This window comes from Gastrolobium bilobum, unplaced genomic scaffold, assembly GCF_033153095.1.
Source record: "Gastrolobium bilobum isolate Gb01-03AN ecotype WA unplaced genomic scaffold, APGP_CSIRO_Gbil_v1 utg25654, whole genome shotgun sequence".
NCBI lineage: Eukaryota > Viridiplantae > Streptophyta > Magnoliopsida > Fabales > Fabaceae > Gastrolobium > Gastrolobium bilobum.
Window position 1 is genome coordinate 60,777 of NW_026896382.1, and position 14,487 is coordinate 75,263.

The 14,487-nt window shown below is 30.7% G+C and overlaps 1 pseudogene; it reads right to left on the reverse strand.

Annotated features, from left to right (window-relative positions):
- Positions 1–2,496: 2,496 nt before the first annotated feature.
- On the reverse strand, positions 2,497–9,780 carry LOC133299475 (putative disease resistance protein At3g14460; annotated as a pseudogene).
- Between the last annotated feature and the right edge of the window lie 4,707 nt (positions 9,781–14,487).

Genomic DNA, 14,487 nt, shown 5'->3' on the forward strand with positions numbered 1-14,487 from the left:
ATACTTATATGATTATGATTTTTCGTCGAATGACTATACATCTATTATATTTTGGTGTAAATATAAGAAAAAAGTTCTACTAGTCATTCGCCTTAAAGAGAGGTTGGATGAGAATATTTTGGCAAATTTTCTGCTAGTTTATTTTAATTTTAAAAAAATATCACAAGTTTAATATCTTTAATTTAGGCACTAATTTTTTTTGAAAATTATTTAATTCCAAGGTCAAACTTTATTGAATTTACATGCTTTACGCATAATTTTTCATTCCTCTTTTCATATTATGTCTTAGATCTTCATAGTAATGAAAAGAAAAATTGTTATATATATAAAAATTCAAAATTTATCAAGTTTATTTACATATTTATAATTTATTTTTTAGTATGGTAAGAAATTGATGAACTTTGTTATGTAATTAAAAAACATACATCGACAAGAACTTTGTCAAGGTAGCAATATAAAGATGAAACTTGCAATTAAAAAACAAGGTTTATGAACATTTAGAACTCGTGCAGTTTTTAAACATTAACGATGATATTCATTCACATTAAAAGATATTGTATTTTTTAAACATGTAATCAGTTAATATCTCAAACAAACCATTTTAGCATCAATAGAAGTAAGGATTTCTTCTGTAGCTATGATCAAAGACAGATATGTTATTAATAATATCGAAATCATATATAAATGAAAAATATATATAGCATAAAAAAAATTCATTCCATTAAACTTAATCGTTTAGATTTTCAGTTCAACAATTTTCTGACATCATCCGAATTCCAATATCTTAAACAAACAGCATAGAATACAAAAGAGAAATAAGTAACAAAAATAGAAAAAATTAGGTGGTAGTTTAAGTAAAGGAAAGGAGGAAGAAATGAAACACGGAGGAAAACATAGGCATAGGAGCCAAATAAGGAGACATTGACTAAGACCCTATTTGGATCCTCTTATTTTTAAGCTAGAAGCTACTTATAAGCTAAAGCTAAAAAAAAAGAGCTTAAAAACAGAAGCTAAAAGCTGTTTGGAAATTATATAAAAAACTTAGCTTAAAAATTACTTAAAAACACATATTTCAAGAAAATTATCTCTCTCTCCATCTTTATCGCTCTTCATTTTAAAAAAAGCACACAATTCAAGAAAAATAAATAAGAGCTTAAAAAAAAAGCTTCTCCTAGGAGCTTTTAATTTTCAACTTTTTTCTTCATTATAAAAAGAAGATATAAGAGTTTCTCTCAAAATCTGTTTGGCCTAACTTATGCTTATAAGTAGCTTCTAGCTTAAAAAAGAGAGGATCCGAACATGCACTATGAAGCTCCAGGGTGATGCAAGAACTTGGCTAGTCCAAAATCCACAACATGCATGCGTCTCAAAGTCCCCAATATCCATCAACCTTGAGCTCCAAGATCGCTGTATGAAGAGCACACAATTAGGTGCAGCCAAATGAGTATAGACAAATATTATATTTTAGACCAATACTTACATTAATAGAGTATAGACAAATTACATCCATAGGGGCATGGAGAACAATTTCTATAATTTGAAGCAACAGTCGTTCAAAAGAATGCCGACGGAAAACATTAATAAGCACCTATATATGGTTTTATGTTTTTTTTTTTTTGGTTTATATGTCATTCTCTATGTTTGTGAAAGGATCAAGTATAATTAAATTCCAAGAAACCAATCATAACCTTATATATCTGTTATCATGTAGGATCACTTGTTAGGTAGGTATCTAATACCAGAATATTGTATTTGCTAGCTTGGTCTTAGTCTGTTGTGTTAACTTGATAACGTTAGCAATATACATCAAACCAAAAGCCAATAGAATTTTGTAATGCAGATGAATTAGGTGGTAAAGCACAACAACAATATCAAACACTGAAACCACTAGAAAGTAGGGTAGTGAAAAGATAATAAGATCCAAGTTATGTATAATGCTAAAGATATGTATCCTACAATTACCTAAAAGAATAAAATAAAAATATGTATCCTATAATCATTCACGCATGAGTACAAAGACCTAAAGGAAACAGTTCCAAATCTATATTTGTAACGTAATTGCATATATAAACATTCCAATTATTTAATAATTGTAAGTGGAAATAAATTCTATGTGTAACTTATCCAAATATAAAATTTATATTTAACGAATGAATATTGAGGTAATTAATTATAAACTAAATTAATCAACTACTCCTTTAACAAGCTGTTACTATATTAAAAACAATATAACTAGGAATTTTTTATTATTATCCCAAAGTTTCATCTCCGTTCCACCACAGAGTGTCTGTAAAACTCAGATTTTAGCAAAATAAATATAAGAGCTATACACATATTTCCAAAAAAGTGTCACAGTCAAAGCAGTTTGACAAAAATCTTGTGTAAGGAAATTAAAGTCACAAACACAAGACACTATTCCAGCATGAGAAATATAGAATCTTATCCCATTTCTATTTAACAAAATATAGAAATGGTTAGTAACATCTCTTTCAGCCGCTACTCAATAGACACACAAGGGAAGTGACTAATTTTATGCCAACGCTCTCCTTCCTCCTTTTGGTACCTCTGCTGAAGTAATGGACACCTAAGAATCCAAAAACTGGAAAGGGAGTTGGGTCTACCCTCCTCTGGCAAGTACTCAAGACAAGGGCAAAACCAAATATTTAAGGATTTGAGAGATTTGAGGTGGAGAAGACCCCTTTTGTTAATTATTCTTAGCTTTGAACAATACTGCAAGCTAAGATGGTTAATATTGGGTGGCAGCAGATTCTCCTCTGGGAAGGACTCCACGTTTTCAAAGTCATCACTAACTGTGAATTGTTTCAAAGAATGAAGTCTGGACAAACCCCACTCCTCTCTCGAAGCAATCAGTTTGGGGCATTTACATATAGTGAGGCTGCTCAGGTTGGAAGGCAAACCTCCCTCTAGGAAACGATTCAAGCTGTGGACAATCATCCAAATTCAGGGACTGAAGATTGGTGAACAAGTTTAGTGAGAAAGGCCAACAGGAGGAGTGCCACCTTGTTATCTGTAGTTTGCAAAGAGAATTACAGCTAGCAATGCAAATCCAAAAGTCTGTGACCTTCAACTCTTCAAGAGAGGCATTATTCAATAGAACTTGCTCCAGGTAAGACTCAGTGACTCCAATTCCACCAATGAAGGCTTTTTTCAAGGTGGATGGCAATTCATTTACCAAAATATTTTCACATCTTTCTAGCTGTAACTCCACAATATTAGGAGCCTTGGGAAGTGAAGCCTCAAGCATTCGACAATGATCAATCTCCAGTTTTTCCAAATTAGAAAGGTGTTGAGGCAACCCACTTTCCAACATCGAACAGTTTCTAATGGAATGCTCTTTAAGAAAGGGGAAACCTTCACCATCATCCGGAAAAAACCATTCCTTCAATTTCGGCATATACTCAATTCGCAAAGATTCAAGGGACTTGAATGGAAAATTTGATGAATTATTGCCATAAAACTCTCTACCAATTATCTCTATTCCATGAAAACAATAAATAGAAAGCTGCTTGAGGGAGGAGAGCTGCCCAAGTGGTGGCAAGCTTGAACAGAATTGGCATCCAGACAGGTTCATAGACACTAAATTGGAAAAATAAGAATCCCCAAGCCAATCTGGAAAGCTATTGCCATTATAGTCTGTGATAGTGAGGCGATTCAGGTTGCAATCTGGTTGAAGTGCCTCCAAGACACGCCTTTCAATTATTGCGTCACGGTTTTCTCCACTCGTTAGTCGTCTTTCTCTTCTGCCATCGAAGTTCAACAATAATTCTTCTAAATGTTTCTTATTTTTCAAATTAGCTTAATTAAAAGATTAATTACTTTTTTATTGGATTAATTAAAAGATTAATTACTTTGATATTGTTTAAAAATACAACGTTAAGTATATTTTTAAAATATTAAATAGAGTGATATAAATTGAATATAATAGTAAAGAGTAAAATTTGTGTAAATATTTTTATAAAAGTTTTTTAACTAAATTAATTTATAATTAATAATTAAATAATTTTTTTTTAAAATATAATGTAATTAAAGAGATCCTAGAATTCTAATTAAGAATTCGCCAAGACCCTTGGGAGTAGCTTTTTAAGTTAGAAATTTTTATTCATTTTACCAATTAATAATTCATATATACTTAGATCTCAATAACTAAAAATTTGCAAATTGACAAGTTAAAGGAAACTTTTGAAGTATTTAAATATTGGAAAAATGGTTTGTCATTTTAAAGAGTGTGAGTTGTATAATTTTAATGTTATAATTATGTACTACAGGGAATACATAATTATAACATTAAAGTTGTATTTTTTCTCTCTCCTCAAAAGCTGTCGGTTGACGTGAAAAGTAAAAAAAAAATATAACTTTAATATTATAACTATGTACTCCCCCGAGTACACAGTTATAAGCAGCTAAAATGACACAACTTGTGTCCTTTGAAAGGACAAACAGTTTTCCTTAAATATTATTTATGGACGAAAATGTGAAAATTTATAAGTATGATCTAAGTAGGACGAGACTCTATCTTTATTCTCATATGATTAATCAGTTCTTCAAAATATCTATTTTGAGTGAATGATTTAATGAATGAATAATATTCCATTTTTCCTTCAACCTTAAATTGATTCACAACTTTCGTTTGTGATATAGATATTCACAAATAAAATAATATTTTAGAACATATATGTACTAGACATATGTATAGATATAATAGCTAGTATTTCCAGAGGAGGATACCATTCGTTTGATGAGAAAAAAAGGAATATAAAAAATTCGATTGAAGCTAATTAAAACGACTAGTGTTGAAGTAACGGAAAGAAAAACAACAACTGAAGTGGAAAAGTCAAAGTTGAAAAGAGGATTCCTCACTTCTTTCTCTCATTTAAAACTGTGCATGAAACTACCATCTTGCTCGGCTCCTAAGTGAGAGAAAAAAAGAAAATTAGTTCTTTATTTTTTGATTACCTTCCTCGCATATTAGAGAATACATCAATATTTTGCTTTAAAGGGATTGCAAATACCGATGCTGTATGTGAAATGACTATCTAAGTATCTTTTCCATTCCTTAGGATATCACCATATCCAGCTATTGAAGATGTGTGGTTTACTGCTACAACAACGTCAACTTTAATCTAGGATTGTTATAATCAGACTCTGGACCCTAACCCTAACCCTAAACATAAACACTAACAATAGATCGTAACTGTAAACATAAACTCTAACACTAAACCCCTATTGTAAAACACTAACATTAAACCCTAACCTTTACCCTAAACATAAATACTAACCCTAACCATCTAAACCCAAACCCTAAACATAAAGACTAACACTAACTGTAAACCTTAACTATAAACAATAATGTAAGAAATCTTAAAATAGGATTATATGAAATTAGAACACCAAAAAAGTTTAGGCTTACTTGTTGACGATGATTCTTGATATTTCAATTGCAATGCTTGCTCTGGTATTTCTGCAAAGGTTGAAAGACTTGGATTTTCCTCTGTAATTCACATCAATTCCTGTTCACAACTTTTGATGGGGCATGTTGTGAAGTGATGGTTTTTCAACACACTGTGAATGCAAAGGAGACATAGTGAAACTTATTAACCTTAGTGCCATTTCCATCATGGGCCTATGCATTAGGCCTACACTGTTATACACACTAATCAATGTTACAGATATCCAAGCCAAAATCAATAGACCACTTAATTAAATGAGCTTTATAATGGACCCCATATGGATAATGACTTAATTCATTTTTTTTATTAAAACAAGAAAATAAATATAATTGATTGCAACTCACAATATAAAAAATCTATCAAATAAAACTAAACATAAACCATAACTGCAAACCTTACCACCAACCCTAATCATAAACCGTATTTATTTTTTTGTTCTTCGTTATTTTTTATTTTCATTATAAATTGAAGGAATGTAGTTCTCATTGTGATCTATTTCAAATTACGACTGTTTTCACCTTGAGTGTAATTATCTTTTGGAGGTAAGTTTCTTAATTTTCCTTAAATCCTAACATTTATCACTGTACATGTCTCCCTACAATTTATTCCCGCATGTGTTTTCTTTTTTGGATACATTGGTAGGAATTGAATACATAACCTAATACAACCTACTTAAACTCTTCACCACTAGACCAACTCTGCTGGCTTTTTATTCTCGCATTTGTAAACTTCACCATTCTTTATCTATTATAGTTTCATTGCTGGTTGTTTGACGACACTACTATTTTAATTTATATTTCTGGACTTCCCCATTCTTTATCTATTACAATTAAATTTAAAACCAACTGGTGGTAGCTCAGTCGGGTAACAAGGGAGTTGAGTAAGTGGAAAGGAAAATGGTCTCGGCTCAATCCCCACATGTCATCTTTGGGAGGAGTTTAAATATCTTTATCCCTGCCCCGACCAGCACTCCAGATTAATCTCTTAGCCGGCTCAAAGAGTTAAAGCTTGTTAGGATACCGGGAGGAGCCAACTCGCCTCAAAGAGGTAATTAGGATTAACTTTAAAAAAAAAACCTATTACAATTTAATTGTTGGTTGATATATTATTGTGTTATCTCAAACCAACCGTGTAGTGGACAAAATTGTGTTTACCCGTTTGTTACAAGTTAACAATTGTGAATGTGACAATTTGTAATTAACAATTACAATATGTTTATAGTAGATATGGATAAGTCCAATGAAGGCAGCACATTTAACCTGTGCGAGGACATTCTCAACAATGAGGCTTTGTTGAGACAAATGAGGACAATTGTTACGGTTTGAACATAGGTTGTGTGTAAAACAAGCTGAATTAAATTCTCAAGAGCCAGAGACCTTCAATCTTGGGATCCGTCTTTGTGAACTAGAAATAAAGTTACAGAAGAGAAAACTCACCTTGAAGTTTAGAGCTGAGGAACTAGAATTTGCAAGGAAACAAATTGCACTAAGGGAACCATTACAAACCGTGACCAATGCAGCACTGCAGAAGGCCGAAGCTAAATTGAAAAAGTTATCCTTAGATGATGGATATGATTAATTTTTGTTTATTTTTGTGGACTAATTTGTTTAATAGTTGCTTGTATTGAACATTAAATTAAACTATGGATGTTGGATTGTCACACATTATGATGTTTGTGCTGGGAAGCTATTTTCATTATACTATGTGTTGTATGAATACTAATTGTCAAATGATTGTGATGTATGTTAATAAGGTGCTTTGTTCACCTGTCCATACAGAAGAGAGAGAATACACGGGGCTGACATATATATATATATGTGATGGTTATATTGATCTTGATGTAGGTTTAACACGTGTGTATCTCACCACCATCTCGAATATATGGATGAATATCGAGTTGTTTCTGGGGTGTGTGTCATTGATCAAGAACCTGGAAACAAGGAATGGCATGCATAATCTTTTGAGGTTACATGTCAACTTTGGATTTCTCCCACCCATGTTTCTAATGTAACATGAAGCTTATTTTGAGGCTAAAGCACCGTAGTAATAATTTTTTTGTGAAAGATTTTTCAACTAAAAAGCATATTTGATAAGTAGTACCAGACTAACGCAGTAAAAGATATCAAAAAGGAGTGACGGGACCAATCACGTAAGGTATTATGACAAGATCAGTAGTCACATCAGATTTATCCAATCTCGTCATATATATTGACGGTACTCTAATGCCATGTCAGTCAAAAATATTGGTTTCGTCTGAAAAGTTGACGGGATCACTATTTTTTTTTTTGGCTTTGATTTATTCTCACTTAATCAGAGTGATTCTCCTAAAATTGTTCAAAAAAGTAAAACTTTGAAAAGCAAAAGTTGTTAGTGCCACTACAAAAGCAAAAGTATAACTATATTAACTTACCAAATTTCATATCACCATACAAAATTTTTACGAAATTATCACTTAATTTTTAATTAACTTACTTTTATAAGCGTACTGGACATATAAAATTTATAATAAGAATAAAAAAATATAATTATAACTTAATTTTTAATTAACTTACTTTTATAAGCGTTCTGAAATTTGGTATGTTAATATAGTTATATTTTATTTTATTTTTTGGCAAAAATATAACTATATTTAATTATCATTGAAATTCGTATAGATATAATAAGAATAAAAAATAAATAAAATTATTTAAAATTTAATAAAAAAGTATATCCGGTTGTTATTATGAAAATTTCATATCTTGATAATTTCGGGTCAATTTTTTTAATTAAAAACCTTTTAAGAATTTTTTTTCTAAAAAAAGATAATTTCTAAAAGAAAAAATATTTACCATACATGCAAAGTCAACATTGAAAAAAAAATAGGAAAAGAAAAGAATGCAGTAAATTTTATTTCCTTTTATGGAAAAAAATTAAATTGACGGGAACAAAAAATGTAAATAGAAGTTCTGCTTTATTTAACACAGAAAGAGAGAAGGGCTAATGGCAATAACAACTTTTGCTTTTCAAAGTTTTACTTTTTGAACAATTTCAGGAGAATCGCTGTGATTAAGTGAGAATAGATCAAAGTCAAAAAAAAAAAAAAAATTAGTGATCCCATCAACTTTTCAGACGAAACTAATATTTTTGACTAACGTCTCGGGATTGGTCATTGGTCTCGTCACTCTTTTTGACGTCTTTGACTGCAGTAGTCTGTACTACTTATCAAATGTGCTTTTAGTTGGAAAATCTTTCACAAAAAATTATTACTAGGGTGCTTTTTCCTTATTTTGAAGATGGATAACTCGAGACACGTGAAACAATAATTGTGGTTCAAAGAGAAATCAGTATTGGGAATTAACTACTTGTTGCATGACAAACTCAAATCAAGGAGATCTTAAGTTAAAATGCAAAATTAATAAAAAAAAATTATTAAAAAAGGGCAAAACTATGTACATAAGAAATAGATTGCTGTTGTTTTACCAAAAAAAAAAAAAAAAATTGCTGAAAGTGCACGGAAGCATGTGAAAATATTCCTCATTTTTTAAGTCTTGGTGAATGGGATACAACATGCAAACAAAAGTATTCTACATAAAAATAAACGATTCAACTCAAATGTGAAAGTTTTGTGTTGTGTTCGAACCATATCAACAGGTTGGGTCATAATTGCCGCCCCAAATTTCCTCTTCTAATTATATAAAAACTGTTACATTTTTTTTTATAATAAGAGACATTATTACATTATTTTCCGATTTTGTGAGATATTAACCAGGTAATTTTTTTTATTAAATTCACCATCACCATGATATTTATTGAAATATACATAAGAAAAAAAGAAGCGGGATGCGATGAAGCAATAATATATTGTTTTACATCTCATTTATAATTTTAATTTATATAAATTCTATATAATTCTATTTATTTTTCATTATGAAAGGGTTAATATCAATAACTAGTTAAAAAGCTAAATTTTAAAATAAAATGTTATAGGTCAAACGAGAGTGAAAATTATTTTATTATTCAAACAATGCCTTATTTTATGCAACTCTTGTAACAATAATTAGCACTGACAATGACAATAATGACTTGGTGGTTTCGGCCATATCATGAATTTGCACCAGCCTCCTTTGCACCACCCCTTATTCATGCAAGTGTTAGAACATTTTTCGTCGTCCTTTGTGCCTTGCACGCACTTGTCAACACGGTGGTCAAAGCAGCATTTCATCTTTCCTTCAGGTATATCGAACAACATATCACTATCCAATGTAGCAGCCTCACCCATCCATTTCTCGTATCCTGATTCAACTTCAATTAGATCCACGGAACAATTATACATTGTAACTTTATAAGGAATTAATATACACCAAAATAACTACTGTATTTTGTTTTGATTTTGTATTCATGAAATACACTAGTTTGGAAATAAATAAAGAGAAAGGATCATTATTATATAGAGACCATATTTTAAGATGGTTGCTGGTTCAATTGATCATGTCATGTGCAAATAATGGTGTAAGAATTTTAAGATGAATCATGCCTTCGCTAAATAAAAAATGATTTAAGGAATATAGATTCCATTATGTAACTCACATCAATAGACATAAAAAGAAATGCATATATATTCTTAAACAGCGAAGTTAGAAAGAAACTTTTATTTTTCATTGAGCATGGAATTGAATTTACCTGAGAATAAAATGATAACAATGCAGACAAGGGATAGAAGTCTTCTCACTCTTGCCATCTTTAGATTACTTTAGTCAATTGGTGCTATGGTCTAAAACTTGTGATGCTTTTATACACAACTAGAGGGACAAGTTTTTACAGCGGAGAAAAATATCTATCCAAAATAAGCAATACATTAATTAATTTTGAAAAGGTATAATTTTTTATTATATTAATCAAATGTTATTTAGCAGAGGAGGAGCCAACTATACCACGTCACGTGTACCAACATCTTTCCTAAGACTAGCCAATTGACAACCACATAATGGGAGACTTTGGTTGCAAACATCCTGCTAAGAGTGTAATCATTCATGCACAATTATACTACATTAATTAAGCATTAATATTTGAGTTGACTTCGGTTCGAAAAAATAAATGCTAAGTGTGTTGTCATTCATGTCCAGTTGTACTGTATTAATTCACCAATAATATTTCAAAGAGAGTAGTTCAAACTTCAAAGTATTTGATAATGAATTTGGTGTTTGTCATTTTAAATAACATAAGTTATGTCATTTTAGGAGAGAGGTAGACACAAAAAAATGGAAATCATGTGAGAGAGAAAGTTGATGGTTTTCTTTTAATTTAAAATTTAAAAAAAAAATCTGTGTCTATCTCTCTTTTAAAATGACATAACTTTATATCATTTAAAATGATAAACATTTTTTCCTTTGCTAATAAATGAAGTGTTCTGCTAATAAATAATTATTTTAATTTATTGTCTAGTAATTAATATGGCTGAGTTAATCATGTGACATATGCTAATAAATGATTTTAATTTACGAAAGTCTAGCAATTAATATTATTGGTTTTAACTCACAAGAGAGTTTATACCAAGATTCAAATTTTAGATTCATGGATGTTTCCAGAAAAAAAAAAAAAAAAAATAGATTCATGTCACATTTGTTCCCTCTTCTTTCAACTTTGATTTCTCTCTTTGTAACTCATGACCCACCATAGCCCTTTGCAACTTAGTCCCCAAACACTTGTAAACTGTTGTTGTGACCATGCATTATCACCATCAAAACCCGCACGAACTGCCATCGACCACCACCATGAGCATCCATGTAATGAAAAATATGACCTGTAAACTAGCATGGTCAACCAATCTCACACCCCCACGACTTTAATTAACGCACAACCGTCCCATCTTGATGCACTTCCGAGATGACTTCCCAGCATGTGATTGCTGTGGATGAACCACTTTTCAAAATGATTTTCCAAAAGCATTTTTCCTATACGAACTCGAGCTCTTTTAAGATACACCAAGCAACTCCCCTTGATTTTCTCTACAAATTCCCCCACAAGCAACCTGCCTAGGGGATCCTTTTGTTGCCCCCTCTATATTTAATTTGATCCATGCTTCTTCCGGAAGCTGCCAAGAAATTAAATTCATATGGAGTCAGATTTTTGGCACCCTATACAAGCAATCATGTCAGTTAAAGCCAGACAATTTTGATCATTTACCCAACAATTTATATGATTCTTAATATATTAGGAATACAATGATCTTGATCCTGGCCTACTCCATTAATTAAATTATTTCTCCACAGAATGTGATCATGAACGTCGAATTTGTTGGCTCTGTGGCCCATGATGGACCTGACTCAATTAATGGATATCATAATCTCTTGTTTATATATAAGATATGCTTAGATGTTGAACCATCACACCAAAAAAGTCAAGAGAGAGAAAATAGAGACAGATGTAAAGAAAGGGAAACGCACAAGAGAAAGTGCAAGCAGACGAAGATTCTATGAGGAAGAAATGCAGCGCCATTGCTGAAAAAGAAGAACTATACCATATAGAGTAGGATTCTCTATCCTTTACAGATAAAAACACTTGTTTGAGCCACTTGTCTTACCTATTATTCTAGAGGGTGAAATCCTCTGATTATTGTGCTGTAAATCCTTCGTGTAATCCCAATTTTTCATATTGGAAAGTTTTTTGGACTTGGTCCTATAGTTTTTACTCTTCACATTGAGGAGGTTTTCCAAGTTAAAAGTGTTGGTGTTCTCTAATTTTCTTATCTCTGTTTATTTTCGTTTTTGTTGTTAGTTCATCAACACTTCCGCAAGCCGACCTGAAGAAGATCGTTCTTTGCACAAGAAAATTTAACTTTCACCTCTTATTACCATCGTGATGTTTATTTGCCTAAAACTCACCACATCGTCAATTTTCAAGTTTAAATATAAAAATATCCTTATTACAAGTCAAATATTTTTCATAAACAAAACACTATATTAAAGTATTAAAAATATCCATAATTAAAAATAAACTTTAAATTCTTGAACCATATAAAATGTCAATAAATGTCTTCAACTTAATGCATTATCTTCCGAGGTATACCTTCATCATTTATGTAAATTTTTTTGTTGGGTTATTGGAAAGATTACTTTGATGTTATTTATAAATATCATGTTAAGTATATTTTTAAGATATCAAAATATAACGATAAGAACTGAAATAGTAGTAAAGAGAGAAATTTGTGTAAACATTGTTTAAACAGTATTTGTTAACTAAAATAATTAATAATTAATGCAATTATTTTTTAAATGTAAAACAATTATATAATGTAAATATTTATTTAATTACTTATTATGAAATAATAATTTATTAATTATTAATTTACTTAATTTACAAAACTTAAACAAACAAAATCTTACAAGATTTTCTGAATAATGAATTGAATGAGCCATCCCCAATCTAATTAATAACCAATTGCAACCGTTAAAAAATAAATAAATAGACTGATTGTTATTGAAAGATTTTGCAACCTAATCATCCAACTTTTGACAAGAAATTATGTGATGAATATTCCAGATTTTAAAATTTGTCATTTAATATTAACATCAACAATCTCTTTATCTCAAACTAGTTGTGCAAAACCTGTAGTTTAATTTTTATTATAAATATTAGAAATATTTTTCTCTCTCTAAATTATACTGTTTTGAATATCAGAAAAAAATTGTTTGGTTTTATATATATATATATATATATATATATATATATATATATATCTTTGTAAGGAAGTTTTGTTTTTTGGGTAAAGGTTTATAAGGAAATTCAAATGAAATAGATTTTTTTGTCACTTATTTTATAATAAAATTTTAAAAAAATGGTATGGGTACTGAAGACGAGGAAGTGGTAAGAGTATGTTTGGATTTTTTTTTAAGCTTAATGCTACTCATAAGCTAAAGCTAAAAAAAGCTTAAAAACTATTAGGTGATTATTTAAAAAATTTAGCTTAAAACTTACTTAAAAGTACATATTTCAAAAAAATTCTTTCTCTCTATTTCTATAGCTCTTCATTTCAAAAAAAAAAAAAAATACACACAATTCAAGAAAACTAGACAAGAGCTTAAAAAAAAAGCTTTTTCTAAGAGCTTTTGGCTTTTAGCTTTTTTTTTCGTTATAAAAAAATAATTTTTCATTATAAGAGTTTTTCTCAAAATTTATTTGACTTAATTTCTGCTTTTAAGTAATTCATAACTCAAAAAATAAATAGAATACAAACAGAGACTAATACATGAGGCAGCTGTTACGTATGGGTTCGAGTGGTTTATACCCAAACCACAGGAAAAATGAGGAGAGAGAGAAGTCTTCTACTCATTTATAAGTTATAACTGTATCTAAAGCTTTGCAAGTTTTTTTTTTTTTTTGTATAACAAGGAAAATAAACGAACTACATATCAGAGACCATTCTGGGCCAAGCTATGCCCAAGTGATCCCTTCCAAGTAAATCTATACATCCAACAGGAGGATAATCAAAAAAATGTGTATCCCAGCCAAATCTATAAGCTAGACTTGCAAGGTAATCAGCTACTCCATTTCCCTCCCTCTATACATGTGCTAATTTCACCTGCCAATCAAAGCCAAGAAACGTATGCATTTTCTGAACCAGGAAAGCAAGAGGATGATCAGCTGGGCAGCCTTCCTTCACCAGTTGTAAAGTAGTCTTTGAATCTCCTTCCAAGATCACTCTTACAAATCCCCTTTCCCAGGCATATTGTAAGCCTAAGAGCAGACCCCAAACTTCAGCTTTAATCCCATTCCCCACACCTAAATTCCTTGTGAACCCCATTATCCAACAACCTGAATCATCTCTCAACACTCCACCACAACCAATGTTCCCATTCTGCATTCTTGTTGCACCATCAACATTAACCTTTATCCATCCAGGGGGAGGAGTGCTCCATTGAACCAACACTTTAGATTTAACTGCCTTAAGAATACCAGCAGTCCTATACAACTTGTTTGCTTCCTTAAAATTGGAAAAATACATACAAATTTTCCTGGTAGAAGACTCCTCATTCGAGCATTG